Below are 23,186 nucleotides of genomic sequence, written 5' to 3' on the forward strand. Positions count from 1 at the left end.
GAGGTTTGGCAAGTCCACTATCTGCAGGGTAGGCTGACAGGCTGGAGACCCAGGGAAGCATTGCAGCTCAGGTCCAAAGGTTGTTCGCTGGCAGAATTCCCTCTTCATCTGGGGAGGTAATTCCTTTTCTACTAAGGCCTTCAAATGATGGGATGCAGCCCACTCACATTATAGAGAATAATGTGCTTCAAAGTCTGCTGGTTTAAATGTTAGTCTTATCTAAAAAATACCTTCACAGAAACATCTAGAATAACGTTTGACAAAATCTCTGGACACCATGGCCTAGCCAGGTTGCCCCATAAAATTAATCATCACAGTCCTGCCAGTCTCTGAGGTTCTGTTCATTTTTTTTTCCAATGTATTTTATCCTTGTTGTTGTTCAGATTGAGTAATTCCCATTGTCCTATCTTCCACTTACTCCTTCTTTGCTCTGTCCCCTCCTTCTGCTCTGGATACTGCCCACTGAGTTTCTAATTTCAGCGATTACATTTTTAGTTCTAAAATGTCCATTTAGTTTTTTCTTCGTAGTTTCTATTTCTTTGCTGAGACTTTCTATTCCTTTGCTGGGGATCTCTACTTTTTATTGTTTCAACCATGTTCATAATTGTTTGCTGGAGCATTTTTATGATGGCTGCTTTAAATCTTTGATAGATACTTCTAACATCTCTGTCATCTGACATTGGAATCTATTGATTGTCTTTTTTTCCTTCAGCTTGATATCTTCCTGGTTCTTGGTATGAGAAGTGGTTTTCTACTGAAATCTGGACATTTTGGGCATTATGTTATGAGATTCTGGATTACTTAAACCTCCTGTTTTAGCTGCTTTCTCTGGCATCTCTCTGGCAGGAGAAATGTGAGGGAGACTATCTCATTACTTCTGGGGAGAGTAGACATCCAGGTTCTCAGCCTCCTTTGATACTGTGCGGGGTGGGGGTGGGGGTGGGGGTGGGGGTGGGGGATCCTTGTTAGTGTTGGGCAGTTGTGGGAGTTTCCACTCCCAACTAAGTATCCCAACCTGGTTAGAGGGAGAGGAATGCCTCGCTGCTGCTCCCCACTTGGCCTCCAATGACACCATGTTGCTGCTGAGCAGAGGTGAAAGTTCTGACTCTCCCCTAGGCCTCCTCTGACATCACCCCTGCTGGGAGGTGGAAGGCCCTTCATTACTGCTGGGTTGGGCGAAATCCAGTTTCCTACTCAACCTTCTCTGATACCACCCCAGGGGGAATTTGGGACATCCCCTATGGCCTAGTGAGGATGCAAGTCATGGTCTACACTCAGTCTTTGCTAGTGAGAAACTACCCCCTTCCTGATCTTTTGGCTAGAGAGAGTGGGATTTTGTTGGGGCTTTTTTTGTTTGCATTCTTTGATGTTTCTAGGTTGCTGGCTTCTTGGCTTCCAAGCAGGGTATATAAGACAAAAAGAAAACCCAGGGAATTCGCCTCTATGTCGTTCCCTGGATCCTGAGGTCCTAGCCTGACCACTGCCTTCTCTCCATCTTTCAAAGTCTTCTTATGTTTGTTTTATTTCTAATGTCCAGGTTTTTTAGTTGTACTCAGCAGGAGAACTAGGGGGAAGAATACCTACTCCGTACTCGTGGAAGCATAAACTAGAAAAATTTACTTTTAGTAAGGAGAGGTAAGAGAGTAAATGACAGCAAATAATAATTTAATATTGTAACTACAAAGCAATTATGGCTCGCCACTGAGCTAGAAATCATAAAAGAAGCTTCTAAATTACCAGAATTATATTTCTACTTTGAAATTCCACTGAATTCCCATCTCAAGTTTTCTCACTTAAAACTATTTTAAGTGTTTTATAGTAATTTGTATCTTTAGTTTATGATGACATCTGAATTTATTCATTCCAAATTGTGGTGCAGGATATGGAAAATATTTAGCACTATATTTCTTATCACCAATTCATATTTTCTCTGGAGGAAAGTGAGCTGTTTGCCTTCACTCCACTTTCCTGGCCAGTTCCCAACTTCATCACCCATATTCATAAGCAAAAGAATGTAAGGTCACCTTGACTATACATTTTCAGTGAATTCATAGTCCGTATTAAGACCCTTTCTTTTGCCTTCTTGACATTTTAAAATATTAATAAAACTTTACATTTTTGTGTGTCAAAACTTGAAGTCTAGAAAATGCTTTCATTTCCAAATCTTAGAATCCTGGAATAATTTTGGTAGTGAAAAATATTACAAATTATGTAGAAAAGGTCAAGATCTGAATTTTCTTATTTATAAATTAAAGATACTAAAATTAATTAATTATAAGATCCCTTCCAATGGTTAACTTTTTAAAGTTGTAGTTGACACGGCACATTAGTAGCTGAAATGGAATAGAACTCTCATATCCTGACTTCTGACACATTGATCATTCTGATGTCCAGCCACTTCTCTCAGGAGTCCTATGAGAGAGATGGTTTTGCCACCATTTTGCTGGTGAGGAAACAAGTTCATTGACCAGTGTCACCTACTAAGAAACTAATTTGTTAAACTTTCTAAGGTAACATAATAGAAGCTGGCAGAATCAGGACTCACTCAATTTCAGCATTCTAACTCCAAATGCAGTGCTTGTTTTCTTTACTGCATCAAAGTTTTCTCTCTGGGACTGATGTCAAGCTCTGCTTCCTCTCAAAGGATGAATGCCAGCAAAGTCCTAGAGAAAATGTCCAAACTGTCTTCTCCTCATTTTGCTTTGACTATGCCATTTTCTTCTTAATATCTTGCAGTGACTTATCTTCACATCTGAGATAAAGTCAAAGATCCTTATAGCTTTCATCAAAGCTCTTTATGAGGAGGATTCTGCTTCTTCTCATGAGAGTAATGGCTCCTCCTTGAACAACTGGAAAACTAGACAAAATATATTAAGCAATGGTTTTCAGACATTGGACAACAGGCAATGTAGCACTGTGATTCCTGAGAAAATGAAGACAAATGAAGTGATCCTTATGATGGCATCAGCTCAGTACATGGATGCAATTCTAGGCCGTAGTGAAGGGAACAGGAACTCCAACAGAGCCAAGCCGTCTGGCTGACTTGGGAGGACAACATCTGGAGGCTTTGTCCCTTTCATGCAGGCAAAGGTGGCTAGAATCTTCAGAGAAGAATGCCAAAGAGGAGGGAACACCATAAGAAAGGTCTGGATATTTGTGGAAGTGATACCTTAAATATTTCCCTGAGTATTGATCTCCATATGCAAAAGAAGAAAATATCCAAGGCTGAAGAAAAAAACACTGAAAAGCTATAGGCAGAACAATTACTAGAGTTCACACAGAGCTGAGAAGAGCTCGTGTGCCCACTGGCCAGAGCAGAAAGGCCCTGTAATAAATGATTCATCAGGTAAAGTCTGAAAAAAGGTATCACTTTAAGAGTGGAATTAAATTAGCCTTAAAGTATTGGGTGCTCTGGCATGACCTAACAAAGCTTGAAAGCAAGCCTCCAAAGAATCATGCTGATTTCAAATAATATTGAGTGTGAACTAGAAACAACTCAAAACCATATAAAAGAAAAAAAAAATCTAGCAACCAAAACCAAATTGTAAACTTCATGATATGCAGCATCCAAAAAAAAAAAAAAAAATCAGGCATGTGAGAAAACAGGAAAATATAACCTATAACCTTAAAAAAGAAATTCAATAGAAACAGACCCAGAAATGACAGAGATGTTGGAACTAGCCAACAAAGACATTAAAACAACTATTGTAAATATGCTCCATATGTTCAAGAGGGTAGAGAAAAACATGATTATGATGAAGACAGGAATGAAAGATTTTAAAAAATCAAAAGAGAACTCACAAAGTTGAAAAATATAACATTGAAAATGGATACTACACAGGATAGAATAAGACAAAGTACACAACAAATTTAAAAAATAGTTACTTTGAAGACATAGTAATAGAAGCACCCAAAATGGAGTACAGGGAGAAAAATTCAAATTAATTAACAGTGATTCAGCGACCTGAGTGACAATATCAAACAGTTTGATAAACATATAGTTGAAGTTGCAGAAAGAGAGGAGTAGAAACAAAAAAATTTGAGTGAATAATGGCTCAAAACAATTTACTTAAAAAATTGAGTATAAATAAAGTTTTACAAATTCGATGAAACCTATAAAGCGACAGATTCAAGAAACTTAACAAACCCCTATCAGAAGAAACATAAAGAAAATCATCCCAAGTGATATCATAATGAAATTCCTGGAAACCAGTGAGTTTATAGAGAAAAAGTATAGAAGTATAAGAATAAGTATAGAGAACAAAGAATGACAGCATATTCCTTGTCAGAAAAAATGCAAGCCAGAAGACAACAAAGCAATATCTTTAAAGAACTGAGTCAAAAAAAGTCAACTGAAAATTCTATACTCAGCAAAAATATCTTTCAGAAATGAAGGCAAAATATAAAGTTTTTTAAACAAACCAAAATTCGAGAGGTTATTGCCAGCAAACCTGTACTATAAGAACTCTTAAGGGAAGTTTTTCAGAATATGGTAAGAGATGGAAATCTGAATCTGCAAGAATGGATGAAGAGACTTAGAGATTGTAAATAGTGGGTAAACACAAAAGACATTTTCCTTTTTTAGGAGAAAGATTTTTAAAAAAATAAAAACAATGTATTTTAGGGTTTATAATATACGCAGAAATAAAATGCATGACAAAAATAGCACAAAGGATCAGAGAGGAAAATGGAAGAATGCTGCTGCAAGATTCCTTCAATAAATAAAGAGTATATAACAGCATTTGCAGGCAGAATGTGGTATGTGAATCACATGTATTGCAAACCTTAGGGCATGCACAAAAACTAAAACAATGAATTATGCATAAAAAGCTGGTTGTAGAGATCAAATGTAATCATTAAAAATATATAATTGAAATAATGCAAGAAATGGAGGAAAAAGAATGAACAACAGATGGGACAAATAGAAAATAAATGGCAAGATGTTAGATTTAATCACAGTCCTATCAATAATCCCATCAAATGCACATGATACAAACACTCTAATCTAAAAGGGAGAGTTTTTCAGATTAGATTTTTAAAAATACTATCCATATATCTAAAGACACAGAAGGGCTAAAATTAAAAAGATAGAAAAGGATATATCATGAAAACCTGAATCAAAATAAGGCTGGAAATGTTTTATTAATATCAGACAAAGAAAATTTAAAAACAAGGAATATTATCAAGGATAAAGAGAGATATTTCATAATGAAAGAAGGATCAGTATATCAAGAGGACATAATAATCCTAAATATGAATGAACTTTATAGCAGAGCTTCAAAATACATGAAGCAAAAACTAATAGAACTGAAAGGAAAAAACAGAAAAATCTTAAGTTATAGTTGCAGGCTTCAATGTTCCTCTCAACAATTAATAGAACAAGTAGGGAGAAAATTAATAAGCCTATGTATGACTTTATAAAACACTCCAGCAAAAGAAAAAAGTAGAATACACACTATTTTCATGTACTACACAAAATATTCACAAAGATAGACCATATTCTGGACCATAAAACAAATCTCATCTAATTTCAAAGGATTGTAATCATACTAAGTATGTTCTCCAGCCAAAATGAAGTTAAACTAGAAATCAATAAAAACAAATGACTATCTGGAAAAAGTCAAAATATTTGAAGATTGAAACACACACTTCTAAATAACCTATGAGTCAAAGAAGCAGTGAAATAAGGTTAGAAAATATTTTGAACTGAAGGAAATGAAAACAAAACTCATCAAAATTTGTAAGATGCAGCTAATGCAGTGCTTTGAGGGAAATATATAGAATTAAAGGCAAAGAAGGCATCAAACCAATGTTCTTGGATCCCACTTTAAAGAAACTAGAAAAAGAAGAGTAATTAAACTTAAAGTAGAGAAAAATAATAGAGTTATAAGCAGAAATCAATGAAATAGAAAGCAGAATATCATAGAGAAAATCAATGAAATATAAAGCCTGTTCTGTGAAGAACATCAATAAAATTCATAAAATCCTAGGTGGATTGATCAAAAACAAGAGAAAAGAGGCAAATTACCAATATTAGGAATAATAGGGAGACAACACCACAATCCTACAAACTTGCAAGACTAATAACATAATATTACCAACAACTCTATGAACCAATAAATGTGACAATTTTAACAAAATGAACAAATTCTTTAAAAGACACAACCTACCAAAGCTCACTCAAGAAGAAATAGCCTGAATAGCCTCAGCATAGTAAAAATCTTTCCACAAAGGAAAAACTCCAGGAGCAGATGGCTTCACTGGTGAATTCTAGCAAACATTTAAGGAATAAACAAGAGTGATTCTGTATTAACTCTTCCTGAAAACAGGAGACTCATTTTATGAAGCAAGATTTACACTGACATCAAAAGCAGACAAGGAATTATAAGAAGAGAATACGATAAACAGCTGCATGAGCACAAATGCAAAAATCCTTAAGAAAATGTATAAGTATTTAATCAAGCAATAAGTATTTATATAAATATAAATCATGACCAAGTCAGATTTACCCCAAAAGTGCAAGATTGGTTTAACATTAGAAAATCCTCTCAATAGATGCAGAAAAATTATTTGGAAAAAATCACCAACCATTCATGATAAAAAATTTCAATGAACTAAGAATGGAAGTAATCTTCATGATAAAGAACAGCTATGAAAAATCAACAGCTAACATCATACAAGTTGTGAAAGACTGAATGCTTCCCTCTTAAAACCGGGAACAAAGTAATTGTTCATGCCTCCTAGTCAGGGAGGTTCTATTCAGGGAAATGAAGCAAGAGAAAGAAATAAAAGGCATACAAATTAGAAAATTGAGATAAAACTGTCTTTATTCACAGACAATGCGATCATCTATGTGGAAAATCCTATGGAATCTAAAACAGCTACTAAAGCTAATGAATAAGTTTAGGAAACTCATAGAATTCCAGGTCAATATACAAAAATTAACTGTACTTCTATACACTAGGAAACAATAAATTGGCAACTGAAATTTTTTTTTTTGTGAGGAAGACTAGCCCTGAGCTAACATCCGATGCCAATCCTCCTCTTTTTGCTGAGGAAGATCAGCCCTGGACTAACATCCGTGCCCATCTTCCTCTACCTTATATGGGACGCCACCACAGCGAGGCTCGACAAGCGGTGCATTGGTGCGCACCCGGGATCTGTAGGGCCGCCAAAGCGGAGTGCGTGCACTTAACCGCTGCGCCACTGGGCGGGCCAGCAACTGAAATTTTTAAAAATGTCATTCTCAAAAGAGTTAAAAATACAGAATATGCAGGTATAAATCTAACAAAACTTTTACAAAACTGTGTACTGCAAACAATAAAACATTTCTGAGAGAACTTAAATAAGACTGAAATATGTGGAGAAATATACAATGTTCCTGGCTCAGAAGATTCAATGTCATTAATATTTCAATTCTTCTCAAATTAAATTACATTTTCAACACAAGCCCAGCAAAAACCCGCCACTTTTTTTTTTGTTGACATTAAAAATATTATTTTGTAGATAGTGAAAAGTTTATCTTTATGGAAATTCAAAGAACCTAGAATTGCCAAAACTATTTTCAAAAAGAATGAAGTTGGAGTATTTACATGACCTGAATTCAAGTCTTATTATAAAGCTACAGCAATAAAGCAGTGTGATATTGGTGTTAAGAGAGATACCTAGAATCAATGGAACAGAATAGAGATGGCAGAAATAGGCCCATTTATATATTCAATTGATTTTTGACAGAGGTACCAAGGCAACTCGACAAGTAAATGATAATTTTTTCAACAAATGATACTGGAAACATCAGCTATCCGTATATCAAAAAAAGGAAAATAGTCTCAAACCTTAACTCATACCATATACAAAATTGATTTCAGATTTAAATGTATGAGCCAAAACTATCAAAATTGTATAAGAAAATCTATGGGAAAATTTAGAGACCTCAATTAGGCAAAGATTTTTAAATAGGACAAAAAAAGCACAAACTATAAAAGAAAAAATTTTAATTGGACTTTGTTAAAATTAAAAACATTTGCTCTCCAAAAACACTGTAAAGAAAATGAAGTCAAGTCACAGATTGGGATAAAGTATTTGCAAAACATTTATCTGGACTTGCAACAAATATATAAAGAAGTCTTTTGACCAGATTAAAAAGTGAAAAAGAGATTGAAATATACTTAAAATGAATATATACAAGTAGTAAAGAAGCACATAAAAAGATACTTAACATCGTTAGTATTCGGAGAGTGTCCATAAAAACCACAGTGAGATATCACTACAGACCCACTAGATTAGCTAAAATCAAAAGGAATAGTAAGGGCTTAAAAGGCGAGAATAGCTAAAATAAAAGGAATTAGTGTTGGTGAGGATGTGGAACAAGTGGAATTCTTAATGCATTGTTGGTGGGGCTGGAAAATGGTTTAGACACTTTGGGAAACAATTTGGCAGTTTCTTACAAGGTTAAACATACACCTACCATGTGACCAGCTTTACCCATAATAGCCCCAAGCTAGAAAGCTCCTAAATCTCTATCAGCTGATGAATGGAAAAACAAATTGTGGTTTAGCCTTATAAAAGAATACAACTCAGCAGTGAAAGGGAACAAACCACTGACCCCCCTAACACTTCATCCACATTGACAGATCTCCAAAGTATTGTGCCAAGTGAAAGATGCCTGACACAAAAGACTATGTACTGTACGATTCCATTCATAAGAAACACTAGAAAAGGCAAAACTATAGGGATAGAAGGCAGATCAGTGGTTGACAGGATTCAGGGGTTAGGGGAGGGGACTGACAGAAAGGAGCTTGAAGAAACTTGATAGGGTGATGGAAAAGTTCTATATCATCACCGTGGTAGTGGTTATTGGCTGTATACCTCTTCAAGTTATACTCTTAAAATTGGTGAATATTTTATATGTAAATTTTGCTTCAATAAAGCTGATTCTTTTTAAAGTAAAAGGATGGAAAAAGATATCCCATGCAAACACTAATCCAAAGAAAGTTGGAGTGACTATATGAATATCAGAGAAGGTAGATTTCCAAACAAGGAATATTGTTAGGAATAAAGAGGCACATTTCATAATATTAAAGGGATTAATTCATCAAGAGGACATATTAAGGCTTACTTGACTGCCTACCGAGTTATTTTTAAGGCTGTTAAAATAGATCTTCCTGGCATAAGCTTACTTCCCTTTAGAAAGAGAGGTTCTAAAATGATTTTTTGTTGTTGATTTAGTGTGGCTTGGAGTGGGAGAGCTTTTCTTTCCCCAAACGGTGTGCCTGAATGTTTTTGGCCAGTTTCTCAAATTCTACTGTAATTACATTGGCTAGCTTTGTTCATCTGTTAGATACGTTATTAACTGCCTTTCATTCAGAAGTCTGAAATTTACGGGCTTCTCTGACAGATTTCCCATGTTACTCAGTAAAAAAGTAACTCAATGTGTCTGAAAACTTCATTCTCTTTGCCAGCATATTGTAATATTTAGAAAGATTAACAAACTTGAATCACCACAATTGACCCAAGTGATGGCCAAAACTAAGCTGAGTTTTCAAAATGATTGCTAAATCTTAGAGTTTTCCCTGCTTCAAAATTTTTTGTATAATTGTGGAGAACCCCCAGCAACTCTCCTTTTCTGCCATGTCACTGCTCTCCAATCCTCCTTTTCTGCCATGTCACTGCTCTCCAAAATGAATCCTCACGCTCTGTTACCACCACGGTGGTGAGCATGGTGGTATCAAGTATCTGCTACCTTCTTTACCACATTCTGCTATTGCCTAAATTCCTTTTCCCATGTCCCTCCCTATTCAAGTCTGCTTTCCTTCCTCCTGCCATGTCCATGTTCTTTCCAAGCTTCGACCACAGAATTCTCCTCTGTGCATCTCAACCCCCCTCTTCTAGCCCAGGTCATGATGACATGGTGCAGTGGATTCATAACTCACCTTTGCTACGTGAGGTTTGTGAAACATACTTTCTTTAAAAGGCAGAGATTAACTTTCTTGAAATGAATGTAATTCAGATGTCTGCAGAGGCCATCCAGCCTCTTAAAATGGAGAAAATGCAAGCTGGCTTTAACCCACACATGGTGGGGAGTCCAAAGCCTCCCTCAATTTGTTACTTCCCAGGGGGCTCATGTTCTCCTGGTCACTTTTGGCTCCTGTTAAACTCTTGTTCTCACCTCCAAGCATTTCTCTTTATTTCTCTGCTCCACACAGATTGAAGAGTGGAACATTCTTCATTTTCTGTGATCCCCCTCACCCTAATAAAAACACTCACACCTAGCGTTTAGATATGTAGCAGATCTTGCAAATGGAGAGGTGTCCTATTACCACCTTACTCACTCCAAATTCCCCTCACATTTCCCCCTTCTCTCCATTTTCCTAGATCCCAACCTTTAAGGGGCTCCAGGAAGCTCTTCTCCCTTCATTTTACTAAACAAAATAGTGCAGCTCAAGATGCCCTAATCTGCTAGCGGCTGTTCTGTGTTGCGATATCTAACGCAACCTAATCTGAACTATAAATCTCCCTAAGGCAGAATTCTGTGCGAGATGCTACTTCTTGTCTTTCCCTACTTTGGGCACAACAATCAAGATTCTAGTAGACGGGCAAAGTTGACTTGATCCAGTTATCCTTATATAACAATACCCAGAGAAGGCTTTATACGTTAGGATGTTACGAAGTTGACTAAAGATTTCAGACTGTGTTTCACTGACTTTTGTAAATGGGGCTCGGAGCTGGTGGATTGAATATATGAAACAAAACATATTTGTACTTCTTGACCTTCGAAGATCATGTAGCTACTGGTGTCCCTTACGTTATGAATAACCGGACCCTTCTTTAGAATGAGACCTAATTGTATACAAGTGACACAGTGAGATTTCCGCTATCAGCTTCATTTTCCTCACATGAAGATGAAAGAATAATAGTTCTGGTCTAGTTTCCATTCTCTTCCGGATGGTTCAAATTCTTCTTGTCCCTTAAAACATGTTTTTCATGGAGAAGTCCTTTTCTTAATTTGGGTCCTTACTCATTACTAATCAGAGATATTTCCTAGCCTTTTATTTGTTTATTTAATTTATTAATTTGTTTATTTTTTTTGGTGAGGAAGAGTCACACTTGGCTATCATCTGTTGCAAATCTTCCTCTTTTTTTGCTTGAGGAAGATTAGCCCTGAGCTAACATCTGTGCCAATCTGTCTCTAATCTCTGTTAGATTTGTCCTCTTCACAAGACCAGGGTTCCTTGAGCCCTGCAGTGTGTGTGTGTGCGCGCATGCACACGTGTTTTGGGATGCGGACTTTGGCAAAAAGAACCTCTTTCTATCTGGAGTTCAGACTCAAATCGATGTACCAGTTGTGCATTCCCATGACTATTTTTATATTATATTATTCTTAAATATAGCCCTAGAAGGTAATGTCTATTCAGCTACCTCATCCTAACCCTGGATAATCAGGAGTTGGAATATGAAGCAGGATAGATGTGGCTGCCGCTTAGGATTCCTGGTTTGTGGATGAGCCAATAAGGCTATTAGACTGGAACATAACATTTATTATTTATGTGAGGATCTTATTATTATTTATTAGTAGTAATATCAGTATTAATGCTATTCTGTTCTTGACAAATCTGCTTTCTATGTATCTTAAAGTGATAAATTTTTAATAGAATAAATGCTCTATGTTATTGAGAAAGGTTGCATTTACATAATGCCAAGTATAATTTTTCCAAATTGCATAGTTAAGATAAATAATTTATTGTAGTTGATATCAAGTAGGTTTTGTTTAAATCTTCCCCCAAAAAATGATTATTGAAAATAATTTTAAAAAACCTATCAACATGTTGTTTTATTGGCATATATTTTCAGCCTCAGAAAATTTTATCTTGAGTCTTGATGACAGTAGGATCCTAGCTCAATGGCCTGATGTGTACCCATCCTGAGGATTTGGACACACATGGGATTTTTGATATATTTGGGGGGCTGACCTGAAAGGGCCCTCTTTGCACAAGAAAAAGCTTTCAGGAGAAAAAGTCATCTTAGGGAAAGATAGAGGACTATGAAATTTGTCCATAACAATTGATTAGTGACGGAAGGGAGAGGAGATTTGGCTGTATTACTGAGCCTTCTTTGTGAACAATGAAGTGTACACTGTTCTGAGGTCCACACGATGATGATAGGACAAAATGAACAGGGACTATACCCTCAGTTCACTGGGTGTAGACACTGGGAGAGAGGGACCAGGAGGCCAGTGCATGAGACGTAGGGCCACTGTGGCCCAAGTCCAGAGCCAGCCCAGCCCCCTCTCTCCCAAACTGGGTGGAGGGATCCCTCCCCACAGCTTCCACGTGTATCTGCACAGACTATGTTCTTTATGGTAGGCTGAATAATGGCCTCCCCCTCAAAGATGCCAAATCCCCTCAACCTGTGAATACATCACCTTACATAGTAAAAGGGACTTTGTGGAAGCTTAAACTAAGGATCTTGAGATGGCGTGATTATCCTGGATTATCTGGATGGGTCCAATATAATCACCAAGATCCTTTTAAGAGAGAGGCAGGAGGGTCAGAGTCAGAGTGAGATGTAAGGAAGGATGTAGAGGTCAGAGAGAAGATGCTATGATGCTGGCTTTGAAGATGAAGGAAGCGGCCTTGAGTCAAGGAAAGAAGGCATCCCTTACAAGCTGAAAACAGCAAACAAACAGATTCTCCCCAAGAGTCTTCAGAAGGAACGTGGACTTGCTGTCACCTGGATTTTAACCAGGTGAAAACAATTTTGGACTTCTGACCTACAGAATTGTAGGATAATAAATTTGTATTGTTTTAACCACTAAATTTGTGGTAATCTATTATACAGCAATACAAACAAGGCACCATCCACATGGCTGCTGATCTGAATGGCACTCCCGGGATTGGGCAATGTGGCTTCTCTCTAGTCTCCAGGTGGGAGAAAGACCAGGGAAATTGTGTTGGGCTGAGCGCTCAAGGACTCAAGTTGTATGCTCCTTGGTGGTCTCTTCCTCTTTCCATCGATTACTTCACAAAGGCCTCTCCAGCCTTAGTTCCATGAGGCTCTCTTCCCCATCCAGGCGATCAGGGAGCCGGTGTTGGGTCCTTCCCAAGTGCTGCCACACCATCTTCCCAACCTTCAAATACTGACCCAGATGGAGGTACAGCTCCTATTTCATTGAAGAGCTAGGAAAGCCATCGGAAACAGTGTCAGAGGGGAATACAGGAACCAGGGACCTCACCTGTGGGAGCTTGTTTCCTCTGAGTGGGGGAAATGTCTCACAGTGTGTCTTCAGAGTGTTTCAGGGCAACTCTCTCTCACCCTTAATGTCCCTCTATCCCTTCAGTCTCTCTCGTCCTTCTGCATTTCAACTTTAAACCCTTTATCCCCTCAGTCTGATGTCCCCACCCACTCCCTCAAAAACACCATTAGACCTATCTGAAAAAGGGATCCTGGCCCCCTGCCCCACCATGGGATGTGCAAACTCTCATGCTTCAGGTGGAGCTCGGTGCTTCCTTCAGCCAAGTTCATTATTGCTCCAAGATAATCCAACACGGCCCCTGGTCCCTAAAATGGAAGGAAAGGTAGATGCTCTACATCCACTTTGGTCTCACTGACAACACAGAATGAGGTCAGTTGCCCCCCAAGTGACCTACAAGCAAACATATCCTGGCTTAAGTTCATTTTTCTCTTAAAGAGCACTCTATATGAAATTATGTGGGGCAAAGTCTTCCCACTGCCGGCACTTGGACTGCACTCTTCAGGTAAATATCACAAAGGTGTGCTGGGCCAAGGAGCAGGTAATTCCCTGCCATGACAGCTTTCATTATCAAGAGCCACTGCATTAGCAGAGAATAATCCAGACACAGTCATCCAATATGCGTGGCACCACCTCTGTAGATTCCTTCTGATTCCTAAATTTATCTATTGATAGAAGGCAGAGGGTGTCTTGGTACTTGACCCAGAGAAGAAGCAACAGAGCATAGAGAATAAGAATTGGTAGGCTTAACATGGGAGCTAGAACAATGAGAATATGTGCTCGCCTGAAACACTCCAGATAATGACTTTCTGAACTAGTTGGGAAGAATTTAAGGGAGGCTAAATTTCTTGCAATCCTGTGGGCAAGGTCTGAGTCAGAAAAAATACTTCTTGTTGCTGTTATTTCAAAACTATTTCTCCTCTAGGCTGCTATAATCTGGAGAAACATATGTTAAATACGTTATCTTTCACGAAGAACTGGTAAATCTAACTGTTTGCAAGTTGTTTCTTTTTTATTTTTCCCCATATTTTTATTCATCGTAACAACATATTGTAATAACAATAAAAGAAATAAAAAATGAAGGAAACTACCAGAAATCTTCCTATGAAAGCAATTCTTTTTATTTTCTATGTTTCCTCCCAAGAATTGTCTATATGCTGGCAATGCAGTTCTATGCTACTTCCCAGAATGGAAGATTTAGAAGAAAGGCAGAGCTCTGCTTCTAAAAAGTTATGAGACATTGGCCATGTGACTTAAAATCTTGGGTATCAGTTTCCCCATATTTAAAATGAAAAAAATGGACTAGTTGATTTTTTAATGGATCCTTCCAGTTTAAAAATTATTTGTACTTCTACACTTGCAACAGAATGAGTCTTACTTTGAGGCATCATAGTTGGGGAACTGGAAATTTTTAAAAGCTGAGAGAATGATACTGGCAAGTGAAAACGGCAATTAGCAACACCACAAACAATAGACAGGAGCAGAAACTGAAACTCAGTAACCTTTTGATAAACACACTTTAAAATAACTGCTTGTTTTGTTCTAATTCTAGAATTTCCCAAACTTGTTTGCAAGGCTTAAAGTTTTTCTAATGGCAGCTTAGCCTTCTGTCATGAAATATACCCTTCATTAACCACAGAAATATTATATTAACGTCATTAAAGATCATCAAATGATATTTCTCCTTTTAAAATTTTCTGGTTGCGAGTCGGCCCAGTGGCTTAGTGGTTAAGTGCGCGTGCTCCGCTACTGGCGGCCCAGGTTCAGAGCCCAGGTGCGCACTGACTCACCGCTTCTCTGGGCATGCTGAGGCGGTGTCCCATATACAGCAACTAGAAGGATGTGCAACTATGACATACAACTATCTACTGGGGCTTTGGGGAAAAAAAAAAGGAGGAGGATTGGCAATAGATGTTAGCTCAGAGCCGGTCTTCCTCAGCAAAAAGAGGAGGATTAGCGTGGATGTTAGCTCAGGGCTGATCTTCCTCACAAAAAAAAAAAAAAATTTCTGGTTGCATGCAATGCAATTTGAAATGGTGCCTGTCTTAGTCCATTCTGGCTGCTATAACAAAAATATCATAGACTGGGTAGCTTGAACAACGAGTATTTGTCTCTCAGAGTTCTGGAGGCTGGAAAATCCAAGATTAAGGTACCAGCAGATTCAGTCTCTGCTCAGAGCCTCTTCCTGGTTTGCAGATGGCTCTTTTGTGTCTCTTCTCAGACACACTATTTGGGCACTAATCCCATTTATGAGGGCTCTGCCCTCACAACCTAATTACTTCCCAGAGGCCCCACCTCTTAATACCATCTAAGTAAATAAACTATAACTCTTAATACCATCAAGTGGGGGTTAGGACTTTAACATATGAATTTTGGGGAGATACAAACATTCAGTCCACGACAGTGCTGGACCAGCGTAGCTGTTGCCCCTATACTGGACCGTTGTTGAAGGCATACTTATCTTTAGCCTACTTTTGCTACTACTTTGAACCAAGATATTCTGGCAATAAGTATGGGATGTTATTAAAAAAAAAAGATGAAAATAACAGTTGGTACAAATCTTTCAAGTGTTTTTGCAGGCAGCTGCGTATTTCCTCTCCCTAGCAACTTGAAGAGAACCTATGCTTAAATAGATGGATCACAGACATGCTACAGAGTACAGCTTCAGTCAGTAAACCTGGTCCTAGACCTCATGTGCTGCAAGACTTTCTACACTGAAGCAGAAAGTGTGGAAGATACTGAGCCAGGTTATTATTCTGTAATTCTGACCACTTGTGAGTTAAATTATATGTGAGCAGTCTTTCCTTTGCACAATATACTGTTAACTGAAATGTGTGCATATCAGAATCGTGTCTTTGCTTTGTATAGTTCAATGTTAATGCAGATTAAATCTCAATTACCATGGAATTGTGCAAAGCAAGGACACAGTTCCATGTGCACATGTTTTGGGTAACATGGTACTGTGCAAAGCGAGAATTGCCTGTATTACAATCTGGACACTCAAGGCTCTGTTTCAACCTTGTGAATTTGTGGTATATACACAAGATTTGCCAGCATTACGTTTTTGATGAAACACTTTAAGACTTAGCAAATTTTTTGATTATAATGAAACAAGGAAAGGTGTTACACTATAAATGGCAAATAAACTATAACTCAAATGCCAACTTGGAGCATCATGTTGAGAAGCATTCTGAGGTCCCATGTGGATTCCACGGGGAAGTGTATATAATTGAGAACCTATTCTCAGTTATATTGACAGTGGAGAATGTATGCCACATATTTACCATTCTTGCATAAGTAGTAAGACTAAATTATTACATATCATGGTAATGTTAAATCAGCTTTTAACCTAAATGCTGCTTATAAAACACGGGTAGAGAGTTCTAATAGGATTCAGACCATACGTATATGTCTTCAGATATAGCAAACCTTGCACAGGCAAGTCAAGGTCATTGCTGAGCCTCTTCAGATCTTCTAGAAAAAGGCAGAGTGTGGCATTGAACTTGCCTACTTGGTGCTACGTTTTGGACTGCCAAATAGCATTGACTCCCAAGCTTATGGTGGAATGTTCCTGTAAACAAAATTCTTGTTTCTTAACCACTGACTTTTATCTTAAGATGTTAGAATACTGCTTAGCCATACAGTATCAAATAGCTGTGAGAGCGGTAGAATGCTTTAGAGCTGTATCAATAGATAACCAGTTCTGAGTGATCTCATCAATGAACAGACTTCATACGCATTGACAGAGATAACTACAGAAGTAAAATTCTTCCAGATTTTCTTCTACATCTGGATCTTTTCATATTGATCATAATAGTTTTTTGAAACTATTTTATGAGTAGAAACACACCTCAATTATGTTACTAGGTAGACCATGCTCATCCCTTTCTCTCATTTCTTAGGTTTGCATGCTTTTCCCTAAGGCTGGAAAAACAATAGTAAATTCCAATGCAATATGTCTTGGGAACAAAGGAAAAGTTTTGGTCAAGATGTCATATTAAACGTATGTGAACGCCACAGGGGAAAAAAACGTTTCTTGATCGTGGATGGCGACTCTAAATTGCTCAGATGACCTTAGCTTCATCTCAAGTCTCTCTGCCAGTTATGTATAACTCAGGGATTGTCACCCTTTTCACCCTGAAAATGGTGACTACATGAGCTAGGTTTGAGGAATCTTCTGACAAGAACCTTATGTGATCTATCACTATCTCGTTTCATTACTCTCAAGTTAAATTGAGTGCCCTACAGTTGGTGATTAGCTCATCCAATTTCCTTCCTTTGCTCAATATACCTCTTTGTATAATAACAGGAATTCGATTGTACTGTGATAATAACAGAGCAATGTCTCAAGATGTGTCTTGACTGTCTTCATTTATGCTTTTGGTATAAAAAGGCATATATATTTTGTCCATCGTATTGTGTATTAAACACCTTTATTGATATCTAATTCACATATCATGCATTCACTCATTTAAAGTGTGCAACTGAATGTTTTTCACAGTTATATGCAAGCATGACCAGAGTCAATCTTAAACAATTTTTGTCACCTCAAAAATAAACCTTGGAACCTTTAGCTATTACTCTCCTGTTATCCCATCACTTCTCCCAGCCCTAGGCAACTACTAATCTACTTTTTCCATACACAGATTTCCCTGTTCTGGACATTTCCTATAAATGGAATCCTATAATATGTGGTCTTTTGTGACTGGCTTCTTTCACTTAGCACAATGTGTTCATGATTCTTCCACGTTGTAAGCATCTATCAGTACTTCATTCCATATTATGGCCAAATAATATTCCAGTGTATGGATATACCATATTTTGTTTATCTATTCATCAGTTGATGGGATTTAGATTGTTTCCATATTTTAGCTATTATGAATCATGCTGCTATAAGTATTTGTGCACAAGTTTTTGTGTGGGCATACATTATCATTTCTCTTGGATATATATCTAGGAGTGGAATTGCTGGGTCACCTTCATTTAACCTTTTGAGCAACTGCCAGACTTTTCTCCAAAGTGGCAGTACCATTTTATGTTCCCACCAACAGTGTATGAGAGTTCTGATTTCTCCACATCATCACCAATACTCCTTATTATCTGCCTTTTTGATTCTAGCCAGTGTAGAGAATGTAAAATGGTATCTCATTATGCTTTTGATTGGCATTTCCCTGATGACTAATGATGTCAAGCATCTTTTCATGTGGTTAGTGGTCATTTGTATATCTTCTTTGGAGAAATGTCTATTCAAACCTTTTGCCCATTTTTTAATTGAGATGTCTTTTCAATTATTAAATTCTGTGTTCTTTATATATTATGAATACAAGTCCCTTATCAGAGATATGATTTACAAATAGTTTCTTCCATTCTGTGGATTGTCATTTCACTTCCTGAGGATATCCTTTGAAACACAAATTTTTTAATTTTGATGAAGTCCAATTTATCTCTTTTTTCTTTTGCTGCTTGTACTTTTGGTATCATATCCAAGAATCCTTTGTCAAATCCAACGTCATGAAGATTTTCCCCTGCTTTTTTCTGATAGTTTTATAGTTTTAGTTCTTACATTTAGGCCTTTGATTCATTTTGAGTTAATTTTTGTATGTGGTGTGAAGTAGGGGTCCAACTTTATTCTTCTGTATGTGATTATTCAGTTGATCCAGAACCATTTGTTGAAAAGACTATTCTTTCCCAATTGGATAGTTTTGACATCCTTGCTGATGTCAACCATAGATATGTGGGTTCATTTCTGAAAACTCAGTTCTATTCCATTGATCTATATGTCTTTCCTTGTGCCAGTACCACACTGTCTTCATTACTGTTGCTTTATCATAAGTTTTGAATTTGGGAAGTGTGAGTCCTCCTACTTTTTTCTTCTTTTTCACGATTGTTTTGTGTATCTCATTTTGACCCAATGGTTGGTCTTCGCTTAAAACTGAAGCACTGGAAAGAGGTAGATTTTTGTAACTCTGAGAAGACAATTCCTGTGTGGTATAAGCTTCCACATGCAGATGACCCAGGGCAACGTCCTGTGTGTGTGTGTGTGTGTGTGTGTGTGTGTGTGAGAAAACATAATCATACAAGTGACATCTCACCACTTTTGTCATATTCTGTTGGTTGGAAGCAAGTAACAGTTCCCTCCCACACTCAAGGGGAGCAGGTTATCCAGAGCATGAAAATGAGAACGGCCCCTAGGGTCTGTCTGCCATAACACCAGTACATTTTTTCACATCTCTCTAAAGGTAAATAGCAACAACTTGCTCTTTGCCAAATAATTTCTAAATTAAAGACTTGGATGATTTCAGTAAATATCTGGTAAAACTAATTAAAATCTGGTAGGCAGTAAGTGTAGCCCAACCATTTCATTCTGACAAAGCACTCACAAGCATAAACATAAATATGTGTATACAGAGATACACAAACACATGCAAATTTTACCACCAGTGTTATGAATCATTATGGTCCAAATAGTTTAGCAAACACAATTCTTCTTTATGCTGAAAAAGTGGATTAAAGAGTGAAAATCACTGGACAATTTATTCCAACATTTTCCCAAATCCTCCACCAGTTTTCCCATTTTTTCCAATTATAATTCTTTTTGCCAAATTATCTAGATATCTGGGTCAACTGTACATTTCACCTTGACTTATAAAACTACCTGTATTTGCCAGTGTCGATGTCACACCTGAGTCTCATATGTGGGCTGCCCAAGTATGCAGTAGGGAAGTTGTGCGTTACATTAAAAATGTAACAGAGGCCGGCCCCACGGCTTAGCGGTTAAGTGCGCGCGCTCTGCTGCTGGAGCCCGGGTTCGGATCCCGGGCGCGCAGTGACACACCGCTTCTCTGGCCATGCTGAGGCCGCGTCCCACATATAGCAACTAGAAGAATGTGCAGCTATGACATACAACTATCTACTGGGGCTTTGGGGAAAAAAATAAATAAATAAATAAAATTATTAAAAAAAAAATGTAACAGAGAATAGTTTCCGTGGTAAGTATTGCAGCTCCAACTGCTATGCACCTTCTTTTCTGTTGGTTGGAGTGTTTTATACTTCTTCCCTTTACTAAAATGGCAGAAACATCTACGTCTCCTCCCTCAAACACTTTATGCTATACGTAAAGTGTATAGCACTTTATGAATCCCGGATTTACGAATAGTATCAGTTACATGCAGTAAACCTTATTCTTGGTCTTATTAATTACTTTCCATCAACTTATCCCTCAGGCATTTTGGTTACAAAAGCATGCTGACAACCAACAGTAATGGTTTTAAGTTAGCTATTTGACAAGTAGGTCCCTTCGCAAAGAGTTTCTTGTTAATTATTTAAAGAATCAGTGCCACGGGGAGGCTTTGCTTGTTCTCTTTAAGTCATATTCATTCGCCTCTAACTCATTTTCTCCTTTTCTCTCCCTTCTCTACCTCTCTACAGAATTTTTAGAAGTCTAAGATCTAGACACTCTAAGATGCATTGAGTTGTTTTAACCTTTTATGTGGCAAATTCACTCCAAGTCTTAGACCAGCCTCTGATGGTAACTCCATGACATTTCTCTGACATTATGTAAAAAATAAATAAATAATAAGCTTATCACCTAGAATATATTTTCACAGATCTCTTAGATTGTATTCTCCTTGCATCTCAGTTTCTGGGGAAGATGATGATTAATGGATCACTAAATGCATATGATCAGGAGTTCACATGGGAAAAGGAAAATGGGGAAACTTTCTATTCAAAGGTTGTGGGTAAATGATGTGTGAAATTGTTGACAAATTGCCTTCATTAAGCTTTTGAAGTGGACATTTTTTTTCATAAATTTGGCTTCTTTTCAAATATAGCTGTGCAGAGTTCTAAGACATTCACTGACAAGTTACGATCTGCAATAACAGTTGTCCTTGAAAACATTTATTCTTGATAAAAATGGTAGAAAGTTTAAAGTAGGATTCTCATTGGTGGTACTTACATGGATAATATCATTTCTGAGCAAAACATGGTTTAAGTGCTGCCCTATTATCTTCCAGATTCACAAAGGGAACAGGCATGAAATAGGAAGACCTGTTTTTGGCCAACTATTGACCTCTCAATAACAAAGCTCTTTGACAAGGGGTCCCATATTGACCCTTAAAATTATACTACATTCCATTATAGTTGTCTCTTTATAGCTCAGTGCCATGTAGTGTAGTGGACAAGGCTATGGTCTTGTAGTCTGACTGTTGGGGGTTTAAATGCCAGCCCTGCTATTTACAATGGGTGGAATTCTGGATAACCAGCTTAATTTCTCTATGCCTCAACATCCTCATTTATAATTGAAAATAATAATATCTACCTAATAAGACTGAACTGAGAATTAAAATTTAATGTGAAAATACATATAAAGTTCCTAACCCCTACCTGGCACAAAATAGACTATCATGAAATGATGACATGTACTGTTACACATTTGGAGAATTAGCTCAAACTTGGGTCTAAACTTTGGATTTGAAGATCAAACATTATTCAGGTTTCTGTAAACTTTTATATTTATCTATAAGTCCGTTGTTTGGGGTCTTCACTTTTGGTTTCTATATGACCTGCCCACATTTAGGCCTCTTCTCCTCTGGGGACCATTTTAGCACAGACTAGATAATTTTGATAATATACTTATGCAATGATTCCTGCTTCTTAAAGGCTTTCCTACAAATCTTATACTTTCTTCCTTACACAACTCTGCAGTATATAAAACTTCAGGCAGGTAATCAGTGCTCTGGGATAGGTATTGGATAAATGGATGAATGGATCCTTATTTTTCAGGTGAGGACATCTAATCATGGAGAAATAAAGTAACCTGGCCAAAGACATATCCAGCCAGTGTCAGAGCAAAGACTAAGATGCAGAAATCCTGTAGCCCTGTCTCCAATTGTCTAATTCTTTAAATATCAATAAACATAAACTGGTGTAGGTCCTATATCAAGTAGGTTTATTGGACAGAGCATGTCCTTCCTAATATTTTACAATCTGAAAAACACAGAACTTTGACTCAGATCTTTAAGGAATCTGGTATCATTTTCCAAAATTGGCTGCATTTTCCAATCATCAATTTTGCAGACAAATATCTTGTAATCTGAGATGTGGGGCTAAACATAGAATCGGCAAGTGAAATGTCAATTTGTTTTTAACCCATAGTAAGGAAGAGTGGTCAGGTAAATTCCTGTCCATTTTTCATTGTTTTAGTCTATGCTCAATTCCCCTCCCCTTTTGTGTGGTACAGACTCAGCAAGGGTCTTATCTTGGAGCTTACGTTTAAAGATTAAATTCAGAGTTTGAACTCTACTGTTTGGCTTCTGCTATGTTCTTCAGTGATAAAACTTGCCATGTTTCAGTAGAAGAAGCAGCAGCAGTGGTTGGAAGGTTTGTAACCTCCAGCTTCAGGGAAATCACTATTAAACCAACATGGCTATTGTGATCCCATCAAACGTCTTCTAAATTCAGACATTTGAATGCCACGGTGAACCAAAAAGTCCAGATCTACATGTCTCCTCTTTGAAAGTCAAGGTCAAGAAAGGATTCTTAAGATACAAATCCATAGGGGATGTGTTTTTCTTCTGGGCTACCTACCATCTGGAGCATTTCAGAGTATTGGTTTGGAAGAAAGATGGAACTATCGTGTCTTATGAGGGGCCACTAATCTTCGGGCAGTCTAGATGAGAAGCAGCTCTACTCTAGTGATGGCTAGAGTTAGAACCAGAATATCTCAAGATGCCTAATTCTTGATCATATTCTAGGGAAACTGAAAGATATAAACAGTCATTTCTATGGACTTGTACATCTCCTACTGTCTCATAATGCTCCTGGGAGAATTGTGGCTTGAGTGACTCAGAGGTAAAAGTTAAGGAGGAGGAACTGTCACTAATTTTGTACATACGTATGTTATATATACAATATAATGTAATATCCAATTATATAT

The sequence above is a fragment of the Ceratotherium simum genome, chromosome 18 (genome assembly GCF_057802395.1).
Source record: "Ceratotherium simum simum isolate JZ-2026a chromosome 18, ASM5780239v1, whole genome shotgun sequence".
Taxonomy (NCBI): Eukaryota; Metazoa; Chordata; class Mammalia; order Perissodactyla; family Rhinocerotidae; genus Ceratotherium; species Ceratotherium simum.